An 11,381-nucleotide genomic window follows, 5' to 3' on the forward strand; every position below is an offset into this window, starting at 1 on the left:
ATCCTTTGTGTTAGATCTTTCTTGCATAAAGTTACCTGTTCTCAGTTCTTATTGATTTTCTATAATTTTGTATTAAACTCGACGAGTTTATTCTTAAAACTCATCGAGTTTATTCTTCTGTAACAGTTTCGTAAATTCTTCGTTTTTGTTCGTTTTATGCTTGTTTTTCTATTTTATTTCAGGTTTTTATGACCCGAGGCTCCAGTTCTACACTAATACCACCCGTAGACAATCCGGAGTTGATTATTCGCAAACAAAGAGGAAAAGGGATCGAATCCGACACATCCACGTTTGGTGAAGAAAGCAATCCCGATCAAGGAGGTAATATGGCCGACATCGCCGACATACCGATGGGAGATTACAAGAAGCACATAAGAGATGGTACCGGGCTGGGACTCGTGCAACCTGCAATTCCAGCTACCGCCAATTTTGAGTTGAAGGGTCACATCCTCGCACAACTAAAAGACATTCCATTCCATGGAAAGGAGCACGAAGATGCCTACAAGCATATTGAAGAAGTTATGGACATTGTTGACTATTTCCATATGCAAAATGTGCCTCGCGATACTGTCTTACTACGGATGTTACCGGTTACATTCAAAGGAGCCGCGAAGGAACGGTTGAAATCTTTACCCCCCGGATCCATTACAACATGGAAAAAGATGCGCGAGGAGTTCATTGACCAATTTTGTCCACCTTCTAAGATTGCAAAATTGAAGAAAGCAATTGCTAACTTTGAGCAATTGCCGGGAGAATCACTCTATGAGGTGTGGGAAAGATATAAGGGGTTAATAAGAAATTGCCCTCAAAACGACCTAAACGTGCAACAAGAGGTTTCTATCTTTTATGATGGCATGAACGTCACAACCAGGCAATTATTAGACTCCCAAGGACCCCTCACGAAGAAAGCACCAGCAGTAATTAAAACATTGGTGGAAGAATTCTCCAAACATTCAAGAGAATACCATAATCCAAGGAACCATATAGCTAGAGGCGTGGTTAACTCAGTTTCCGATGACATGGCAGCAATGATGGCCAAACTAGAAAGTATGGATCATAGGATGACAAAGATGGATCAATCCATCCATGCCATAAGGGTGGGTTGTGACAATTGTAGCGGTCCCCATCTTACTAAGGCTTGCGATCTTGATGAGAACGGCAACCGGAAGGCACAAGTTTGTTATTCGAGTGGTGATAGGTTTGATGATGATTGGCGAAAGCCCAAGAAGGAATGGCTCCCCTACGACGAGTACAAGAAGGCAAAGGAGGAAAAGTATAGGAAAAAAGTACGCATGTTTTAACAAAAAGAAGAATCGGCGCAAGAGAAGAAGACAGATCTTGAAGCTATGTTAACTCGATTCGTTAGTGCTTCCGAGAAAAGGCACGATGAATCCGATGCAGCCATTAGAGATCAACAAAAGACGATGAAGGAGCACCAAACCATGATGATGGATCAACAAGCTCTGCTCCGGAATCAGCAAGCTTCAATCTTGAATATTGAAAAACAGCTTGGGCAACTTGTCAAGCAATTCAACGAAAGAACACCAGGCGGGCTTCCTAGTGACACGGAAAAAAATCCAAAAGGCGCGCATATTAACATAGTGACAACAAGGAGTGGGAAGATAGTTACACCCCTCACTCCAATCCCAAGTACAGATCAAAAAGAGGCAAAAGAAAAAGATCAAGAAAATCCGAATTCGCCAACAGTAGACAAAACTCGTCGAGTTCCTGATAGAAACTCGACAAGTTCCGCGCCTGATGAGAAAAATAATTCAAAAGCTGAGCCATTTAAGCCACCATTACCATTCCCGGGCCGAGCTCGACAAGAGAAGCAGAATGAAGACTACCAGAAGTTCCTGGAGCACATAAAGGTCTTACAAATCAACATTCCGTTCATCTAACCAGTCGCGTAAATGCCAAAGTATGCAAAGTTCCTAAAAGAACTTCTCACAAATAGAAAGAAGATGGAGGAAGCATCCAAGGTAGTCTTAAATGAGAACTGTTCAGCCGCAATGTTAAACAAACTACCAAAGAAAAAAGGTGATCCGGGTAGCCTAACCATTCCTTGCCAATTCGGGAATTTAGCCACTAGCTATGCATTGGCCGATTCGGGGGCAAGTGTGAACCTCATGCCATACTCTTTCTTTAAAAAGCTAAACCTTCCGGAACCGAGACCAATCAGAATGGCGATCCACTTAGCAAACAAGACGGTGACATTCCCGAGAGGTATATGTGAAGATTTATTGGTAAAAGTCGATAAGTTTGTCTTTCCGGAAGATTTCATTGTGCTAGATATGGAGGAGGACCATCAAGTGCCAATAATCCTTGGAAGACCATTTTTGAATACCACGGGTTCCATAGTAGACATACGAGACTCAAGGCTTACCCTTCGAGTGGGGGAAGACTCAGTTATTTTTGGAATGGATTAAGCCATGAAACATTCGAAGTGTAGTGATGATACTGCCTTTTCAGTAGATTTCTTGGAAGAATTATTAGAAGAATGGAAAGCAGACGAAACAAGCGAACACATTTCGACGTCAGAAGATGATTTTGATGCTGAGAGAGATATGAAAGAATTAGAAAGACTTCTTGAAGAATCAGAATACGAAGAACTGATAAAGTCAACAGAACAAAAAACTCGACGAGTTTCTACGAAAAATCAGGATATGAGGAAACTTTTGTTCTAAACTCGTCGAGTTTAATTCCAGAACTCGACGTGTTCGGTGATCAGAGCACACAATTGGAACTGTAAACGTTACCAGAACACTTAGAATACGCATTTCTCGAAGAAGGTGAGCAGAAGCCTGTGATCATTGCATCGGACCTCACCCCAATTGAAAAAGATCAATTAGTGAAGGTTTTGAAGAAAAGAAAGAACGACATTGCATGGAAAATCACCGACATAAAGGGGATAAGCACTTCTTATTGTTCTCATAAAATAATTCTTGAAGAAGGAGCAACGCCAGTGCTGCAACATCAAAGGCGTTTAAACCCAAATATGCAAGAGGTAGTTAAGAAGGAGGTGGTAAAGCTATTGGATGCGGGGATCATTTATTCAATTTCCGATAGCCCGTGGGTAAGTCCCGTTCAAGTAGTGCCGAAGAAAAGAGGAATGACAGTCGTGGAGAACGAAAAGAGCGAGCTTATTCCTACGTGAACGATAACCGGTTGGCGAGTATGCATCGATTATCGAAAGCTAAACGATGCTACTTGCAAAGACCATTTCCCTTTACCCTTTATTGATCAAAAGCTTGAAAGATTATCTGGTCATTGCTATTATTGTTTTTTAGATGGGTTTTCAAGTTATTTCCAAATACCAATCGATCCGAATGATCAAGAGAAAACTACCTTCACCTGCCCTAGTGGAACGTTTGCATACCGACGAATGCCTTTTGGGTTGTGCAATGCGCCTGCGACTTTTCAACGATGCATGATGGCAATATTTCACGATATGGTGGAGAAGTATATGGAAGTATTCATGGATGATTTTTCCGTGTTTGGTTCTTCTTTTGATAATTGTCTTACTAACCTTGACTTAATGCTTGCCAGGTGTGAAAAGACCAATTTAGTTTTGAATTGGGAAAAATGCCATTTCATGGTTAAAGAAGGCATTCTGTTAGGTCATAAAGTGTCCAAGGTGGGGATTGAGGTGGATCGAGTGAAAATTGACACCATTGCTAAACTAGCACCACCAACCAATGTGAAGGGCGTTAGAAGTTTTTTGGGTCACGTGGGTATTTACCGTCGTTTTATAAAAGACTTTTCTAAAATAACTCGACCTTTAACTCAGCTACTTTTAAAAGATGCACCTTTTAGTTTTTCAACAGAATGTTTAAATGCTTTTGAAATATTGAAAACAAAATTAACTAACGCCCCGATCATTATCGCCCCGAATTGGAATTGACCGTTTGAAATTATGTGTAATGAAAGTGATTTTACCTTAGGTGTTATGCTTGGTCAAAGAGTCGATAAACATTTTCAACCAATTTATTATGTTAGCAAGACCTTGAATCCGGCTCAAGAAAACTACACCACAACTGAAAAGGAGTTATTGGCCGTGGTCTATGCTTTTGATAAATTCCGTCCTTATCTTATATTGTCCAAAACCACTGTTTTTACTGACCATTCTGCAATTAAATTTTTATTTGCTAAGCAGGACGCAAAACCAAGGTTGATCCAGTGGGTGTTATTACTTCAAGAATTTGACATTGAGATCAAGGAAAAGCAAGGAATGGAAAATGTAGCGGCTGACCATCTCTCAAGATTAGAGAATCCAGAAAGGGATGCATCTGACCACAAGGGTAATGGGGATAGTTTTCCAGAAGAGTATTTGATGGTAATAATGGGAGAAGAACCATGGTAGGCAGATATTGCAAACTTTTTAGCTGGGGACTTTCTTCCAAAAGGGCTAACTCATCAGCAGAAAAAGAAACTCATGTCAGAAATTAAATATTATTTCTGGGATGAGCCATATCTTTTTAGGAGATGTGCAAATGGAATCATCAGAAGATGTGTGTTTGGAAAGGAGATCCACGACATTCTAGAACATTGCCACAATGGGCCTGTAGGAGGACATCATGGAGTTCAATACACTGCCAAATAGGTGTTTGATGCAGGATTCTATTGGCCCACAATCTTTAAGGATGCTGCCACCTATGTGAGAGAGTGTGATGCGTGCCAGCGACCAGGAAATATTTCTGCAAAGAATGAAATTCCTCAAAGAAGCATCCAAGTGTGTGAAGTTTTCGATGTGTGGGGTATAGATTTCATGGGGCCATTTCCATCATCAAAAGGGCACAAATACATACTTGTGGCAGTGGACTATGTATCAAAGTGGGCCGAAGCACGAGCGCTACCAACAAATGACGCAAGTGTAGTGGTGAAATTTTTAAAGAATTTATTCTCTAGGTTTGGAGTACCGAAGGCGTTGATAAGCGATAGAAGGACCCATTTTGCCAATGAACAACTAGCAAAGGTTTTGCAAAAATATGGTGTACGCCATAGACTTTCAACACCTTATCATCCGCAAACGAATGGCCAAACTGAAATAACAAGTAGAGCCCTCAAAAGAATTTTGGAAAGGTCGGTAGGCAACCATAGGGAAGATTGGGCAGATAAGTTAGATGATGCATTGTGGGCATTTAGAACTGCATTCAAGACACCTATTGGAACAACACCTTATAGATTGGTTTATGGAAAAAGTTGTCATCTACCAGTGGAATTGGAGCACAAAGCCTATTGGGCTTTGAAAATGTGCAATTTTCCCCCCAATGAGTTGCGTACCAATCGACTCTTGCAAATGAATGCCTTGGAGGATCTAAGGAACGATTCTTACACTAACTCGTTGATTTATAAGGATAAGACAAAGAAATGGCATGATGCGAGATTGAAGGGAAATAAGGAATTTGAAGAAGGGCAAAAAGTACTTTTATATAACTCAAGACTCAAACTTTTTCCAGGAAAATTACGCACTCGTTGGACCGGACCCTTCACAATTAAACAAGTTTTTCCATATGGGGTAGTTGAATTGTGGAATAAAGATGGAATAAGTTTCAAGGTAAATGGGCATAGGATCAAAAGATATGAGGAGGGCAGGCCAAAGGAAGTGGAAATTGAAGAAGGGCTTGATTTAGAGGCAACCGCTGCAACGTAAGGTGGAAAGGAGTCTAGCTAAAGACTCCTCAAAAACAAAGCGCTTGCGGGAGGCAACCCGGCAATTGAGTTTGTTTTCTTTTTCTTGTAGTATTTTATTTATTTTCTTTTTATGTTTTTCGTTGTGTTTTTAGTCTTCATCTTCAGATTTTGCTTAAATGATTGCTAGGATGGTTATCAAAGCTGAGTGTGGGGTGTTTTGTGATTTTATTTAGAAATAATATTTTTTTTTTCATACAGAAAGAAAAACTCGTCGAGTTATTCCAAAAACTCGACGAGTCCATTTTAAAAAAATCGCGATTTTTAGTTTTTCCGATAAAAAAATAAAATAAAATAAAATAAAAATAATAATAATAATATTTCTTTATTGCTGGGTATAAGTGTTAACCGTAAAATTAAAACCATTCCCTCATTTTTCCCTCACGTCGGCAGCCAAGAGAACCTCCCAAGCAACTTCTTCACTTTTGGTGTTTTGTTCTAAATCTCTTCTCAAGGTAAGATGTCTTTTCCTTTTACTTATTAAAGCTCCAATTTTTGGTTTATGTAGGCACAAGATGGTTTAAAGTTCTTCAATTTTTGAGTTGTCATAAGAACATTAGGGTTTCGAATTAGGCTAAATTAGGATGGTTTTGCTAGTTCTTTCCATGGATTAATGCTTAAATATATACCCCAAGCAAACCCATGAAGTAATTTTTGAGTTTAGAAGAGTTGGAGATCGAAATTATTTTCGGACCTTCTGCGAAACTCGACGAGTTCTGCAGGAACTCGACGAGTTCACGAGGCTGGGATGCTGATTTATTTTATTTTTAACATTGTTTATGTTTGTTTGCTTTTCTGTGATTTATGGTTTTGCAGAATCATGTCCAGAAATAGGGCCCAAAGTTCTAAAGGAAGTCAAAGGGGTTGTCCATGGCTTGATTTTCCACAAATTGGTTCAAAATCCACATTGTTAGCATGGAAAAGGAAACTGGAGAAACTGAAAAAGAAGGAGTTCTACTTGCCAAATGAAATAGATTGGTCTTGTCTAGAGCAATGGGGGTTGGTTGAACGAATGAATCCTCATCTCACCAAGGTATTCATCCAAGATGGAGTAAGGATTACATGTGATGCTTGGATGAGACTTTTCCGATTGCAAGAACCTGTAAACCAGGAATTATGTTGGGAGTTTTATTCAACTATCAAGTTCCGTGGGAGTGAAGACTATTTTGATACAAATGTTCTTACTTTCATGCTTGGGGGTGAGTTCCGGGAATGTAGTGTGGTAGAACTAGCATGGCAAATGGATTTGTATGAGCAAAATGTGGCAATGACAAAAGCCTTTGGAATTTTTATGGAAGCATGTCAAAAGGATTTACCAAATATTGAGGATGCATCAAGGTGGTGGAGCACAATTGCCAATGGAGTTTATATTCCATCCGCGGCCCAAGAAGCGAGCATGTGACAACCCGATATTTCAACTCTTTGTAATGACCTAAAAAGTCAAGTATTGTAATCACTTTTGAGTTAATAAAATTAACTTTGATAATAAAATGTCCAAAAAGTTCCATTTAAATTCCTTCTATGTTTAAATGTCATTAAACCATGATTGTACGTAAAAAGAGCGCCCAAATCCGACTTCGTATATTGAAGTTAAGATTTTTCCAAGTTCGGCTTAGCAACAGACAATTAAAAACTCGAATCGGAGATCGAGCGACTTTTGGCCGGAATGACCTAAATGAGAATCGAAGGTCTCGACAATGGTATTTCAGCGGTGAAAAGTCTGGCAAAAACCGACGTCAGATAAAGAAGTTATGAATTTTTAAAGAAATTCCTTAATCACGTCATTTTATAATTAAATAATAAAAATAATTTCGGAATTTGTTAACGGAGTCTAAACGAAAGTTGTAGAGCGTAGTCTCACCTACGCGTGGATATAAAGAATGTCGAAAACGGAGTTCGTATGAAGGAGATATGAATTTTAGAAGTTTATTTAAAATAAATATAAATTTAAATATAAATTCTTGGTAATATCCGAAGGGGAGTCAGCAGATAGGACCGGAGTACGCCCTGCGTACCCTCGTACGCCCCGCGTACTCGAATCAAGGGCCTCGGATCGTCCACGTTGCCCCTACTCCTCTATGCTCTCCCATCCGAAGTGCGTAAGCGATGACGTCCCAGTATGCGCTGCGTACCCTCGTACGCCCAGCGTACTGAGGCGGTTCAGCACCCCTATAAAAGGGATGCGAGGGTTTCCGAAAAACTTGCCCATTTCTTCTCTTTTCTCTTACGTTTTGCCTCGTTTTCCGTGCCCGTTCAAACCCGAAGCTCTGGTCTTTTTGCTCAAGTCCCGAGGGTCGATTTTACTCCCGAGATTCCCGAGAATCCCGAGAAAAATCCGTTTCCCAAGACGAAACTCTGTCTAGTTTTCCATCTCGCTATCATCAAACTTTCAAGTGAGTTCATACTCCTTTAATCAACCTTTGAAATGATTTTAAATGTTTTAAATACTTATGGGGGGATACAAGTTAAATACTTATAGTTATTGCTTCAATCACATGTGGTTGCATAAATCACATGTGATTAATAACTAGGGAAACCAGTGATTTTATCACCGTTCAAACTGTCTATGTGACAACCCGATATTTCAACTCCTTGTAACGACCAAAATGGGTCAAGTATTGTAACCACTTCTGAATAATAAAAATTTACTTTCATAATAAAATGTACAAATAAGTTCTATTTAATTTCCTTCTATGATTAAATGTCTTTGAACCATGATCGTACGTGAAAAGAACGCCCAAATCCGACTTCATATAGCGAAGTTATGATTTTTTCCAAATTCGGCATAGCAACAGACAGCTAAAAACTCGAATCGGAGATCGAGCGACTTTTGGCCGGAATGACCTAAACGAGAATCGAAGGTCTCGACAATGGTATTCCAGCGGTAAAGAGTCTGGAAAAAACCGACATCAGATAAAGAAGTTATGAATTTTCAAAGAAATTCCTTAAACACGATGGGTTTTTAATAAATAATAAAAAAAAATAATTTCGGAATGTGCCGACGGAGTCTAAACGAAAATTGTAGAGCGTAGTCTCACCTACGCGAGGATATAAAGACCATCGAAAACGGAGTTCGTATGAAGAAGATATGAATTTTTGAAGTTTATTAAATAAATTAATTATTTATTTTATTCAAAATTCGGATATTATCCGAAGGGGAGTCAGCGTTCTCAGCCGATGTACGCGCTGCGTACCCCTGTACGCCCCGCGTAACCGAGAGGATTGGCCTCTGATCGTCCACGTCGCGCTATCCGAAGAAACCGACCCGTCCGACCCGTTCGAAGCCCCGACCCGTCCGACCCGCCGTCCCATCCGACCCGCGTACCCAGCAACCCGTCCCATCCGAACCGAGGCAGTCGAGGCTTCGGTCATGCATGACATACGCGTACACGCTGCGTACGAGCGTACGCCCCGCGTACCGAGGCAGACCAGCCTTACTATAAATAGGATGCGAGGGTTTCCAAAGAAAGGGCTCATTTCTCTTCTCTCTCTCTCAACTTTGCCTCGTTTTCCGTGTCCGTTCAAACCCGAAGCTCTGGTCTTTTTGGCTCAAGTCCCGAAGGTCGATTTTACTCCTGAGATTCCCGAGAATCCCGAGGAAAATCCGTTTCCCGAGACGAAACTCTGCCCGGTTTTCCATCTCGCTATCTCCAAAACTTTCAAGTGAGTTTCATACCCCTTAATCAACCGTTTTAATTATTCTAAATACTTTTATATGCTTTCAAGGGGGGGATTACAAGTAAAACACACGAGTATTATCGTGTGTTACATAAAGAAACTCTTTTATATATTGTTATATATTCAAATCACATGCGATTTATAAACCTTTAAGGAACTTTTATATATATATATATATATATATATATATATATATATATATATATATATATATATATATATATATATATAACATATGTTACAATAGCATTCGAACTTTTAAAATATAAAGTTGTTGTAATGCCTGTATAAAACTAAACTGTTCTTAGATTATTCTTTTCTATCTTAGACTCTACACCAAAAATCTATGCTTTCATAAAAAAGTGATTCTTTTTCTAGGTATTTCTAAACAAACAAGACACACTTTTTGAAAACTATAATAGGTATAGTTTACGAACAGATTTCTAACTCTTATGTACTAAGAAACATATATTTCAAGAAGTTTACTTTCGTATACAAGAACAAACGTAACATTTTAACAAGTAGATCTGTTTTTATACCACGGTTTTGTGAGACACTAACTTCATGTACGTTCGAGTACACATTTCAAGTCCTGTATTATATACCAGAATCCCTTGGAGGGGGAGCATGGTGTTTTTGTATAGATCTGTACGGGCTTGACAACCCGCGCCCTGACTGTTAGCTGCAGTCCACCGTTTGGGGTGACAAACGTCATAACATTTCAACGCCTGAAGAACGTTGTGTATAGGCATTCAGAGTCAATAGTATGGTTATAAAACTCACAAGTGGTATTAAAAATGCATTGATTTACAAGGTTTTCAAACTCATTGGTTATTTTACATTTACATACATTTTGGAAACAAACATTGGTCTTGAGTGAAGGCTACTTTTATACTAGTAGAAAATATAGGATTTTCTAAACACAAACAAACAAAGATAAAACATTTCATTTCATTCAAACATTGTCACTTAAATACTTATGAAATTCACCAGCTTAAATGCTGATCTACTCTTTCAAAATTACTTGTATGTCCCAGGAAATCAGTAATTTCAGGTATTCATTTCGTTTTTGATGAAGGGATGCTGCGGCGCCAGTTTAATCTCGTATTTTGACATCATATTGTAATTGGGTTTTGAACATGTAACTTTTGACAAATGTAAACTTTCAATTATATATATGATGGTTGTATTGCTTTCTTTACTATGTATTCATTTGTTACGTTACCACATGAAGTCATCCGCCCCCGAACGTTTCCGCCGTTCAGATTTGGGGGTGTGACAGATTGGTATCAGAGCAATGTTTATAGTGAACTAAGTATATCGAACCACATAAGATATACAAACTATAAATGCTTAAGGGACTAATACTCTCTGACAAAACAAATTTTCTTTTTACACTTAAACAGCATTTCATTCAACTTAAATTGATAGTTCATTTAAGTACAATTACATGCATACCACAAACTATTTTCATGTTATACAACTATACAAGTATTTAGACAAGTTGACATTACGATTGAGACTCGATATATGTAATCAGATTTTGGACAAATATAGCATGATCAACTATATTTGCCCAAGATTGGACCAACGTATATCGAGGAATGATCATAGTAAGCAACAAGTCAAAACTTACCAAACCATTACAAGAATCAAACACAAGAATTTAAATACTATAGGAGTATTTGCTATCTAAACTAGTTTAACTTACATGTTTTACATGTTCCGACTTTATTCAATTCTTATAACCCTATTTCTCGTACAGTCAAATGGCTGGATTTCACTACCCTGGTGACCCCTACTTTCCCAACCAAGGCAACGGAGGATGGATCGAAGATGATCCCGAAGAGGACGAGGAACCCATAGAAGTGGGTGATGACTCCGGTACCGACTCAGAGCCGGAAGTTATCGATCCACCACCCATTCAACCTCCCGTCTTCGTAAGGAACTTTCAAGGACCGACTCCCGTCTGGGGAAGTCACCTCCACCATTGGAGCCAACAGCAAAACCTA

At 39.1% G+C, this 11,381-nt stretch overlaps 1 non-coding gene across 1 annotated transcript; it reads right to left on the minus strand.

Moving 5' to 3' along the window:
* Positions 1-710: 710 nt before the first annotated feature.
* Positions 711-817, minus strand: LOC111916164 (small nucleolar RNA R71). Its single transcript, XR_002858444.2, has one exon. It is a non-coding gene; the product is annotated as a small nucleolar RNA R71 (small nucleolar RNA).
* Between the last annotated feature and the right edge of the window lie 10,564 nt (positions 818-11,381).

Source organism: Lactuca sativa, chromosome 3 (genome assembly GCF_002870075.4).
Source record: "Lactuca sativa cultivar Salinas chromosome 3, Lsat_Salinas_v11, whole genome shotgun sequence".
Taxonomy (NCBI): domain Eukaryota; kingdom Viridiplantae; phylum Streptophyta; class Magnoliopsida; order Asterales; family Asteraceae; genus Lactuca; species Lactuca sativa.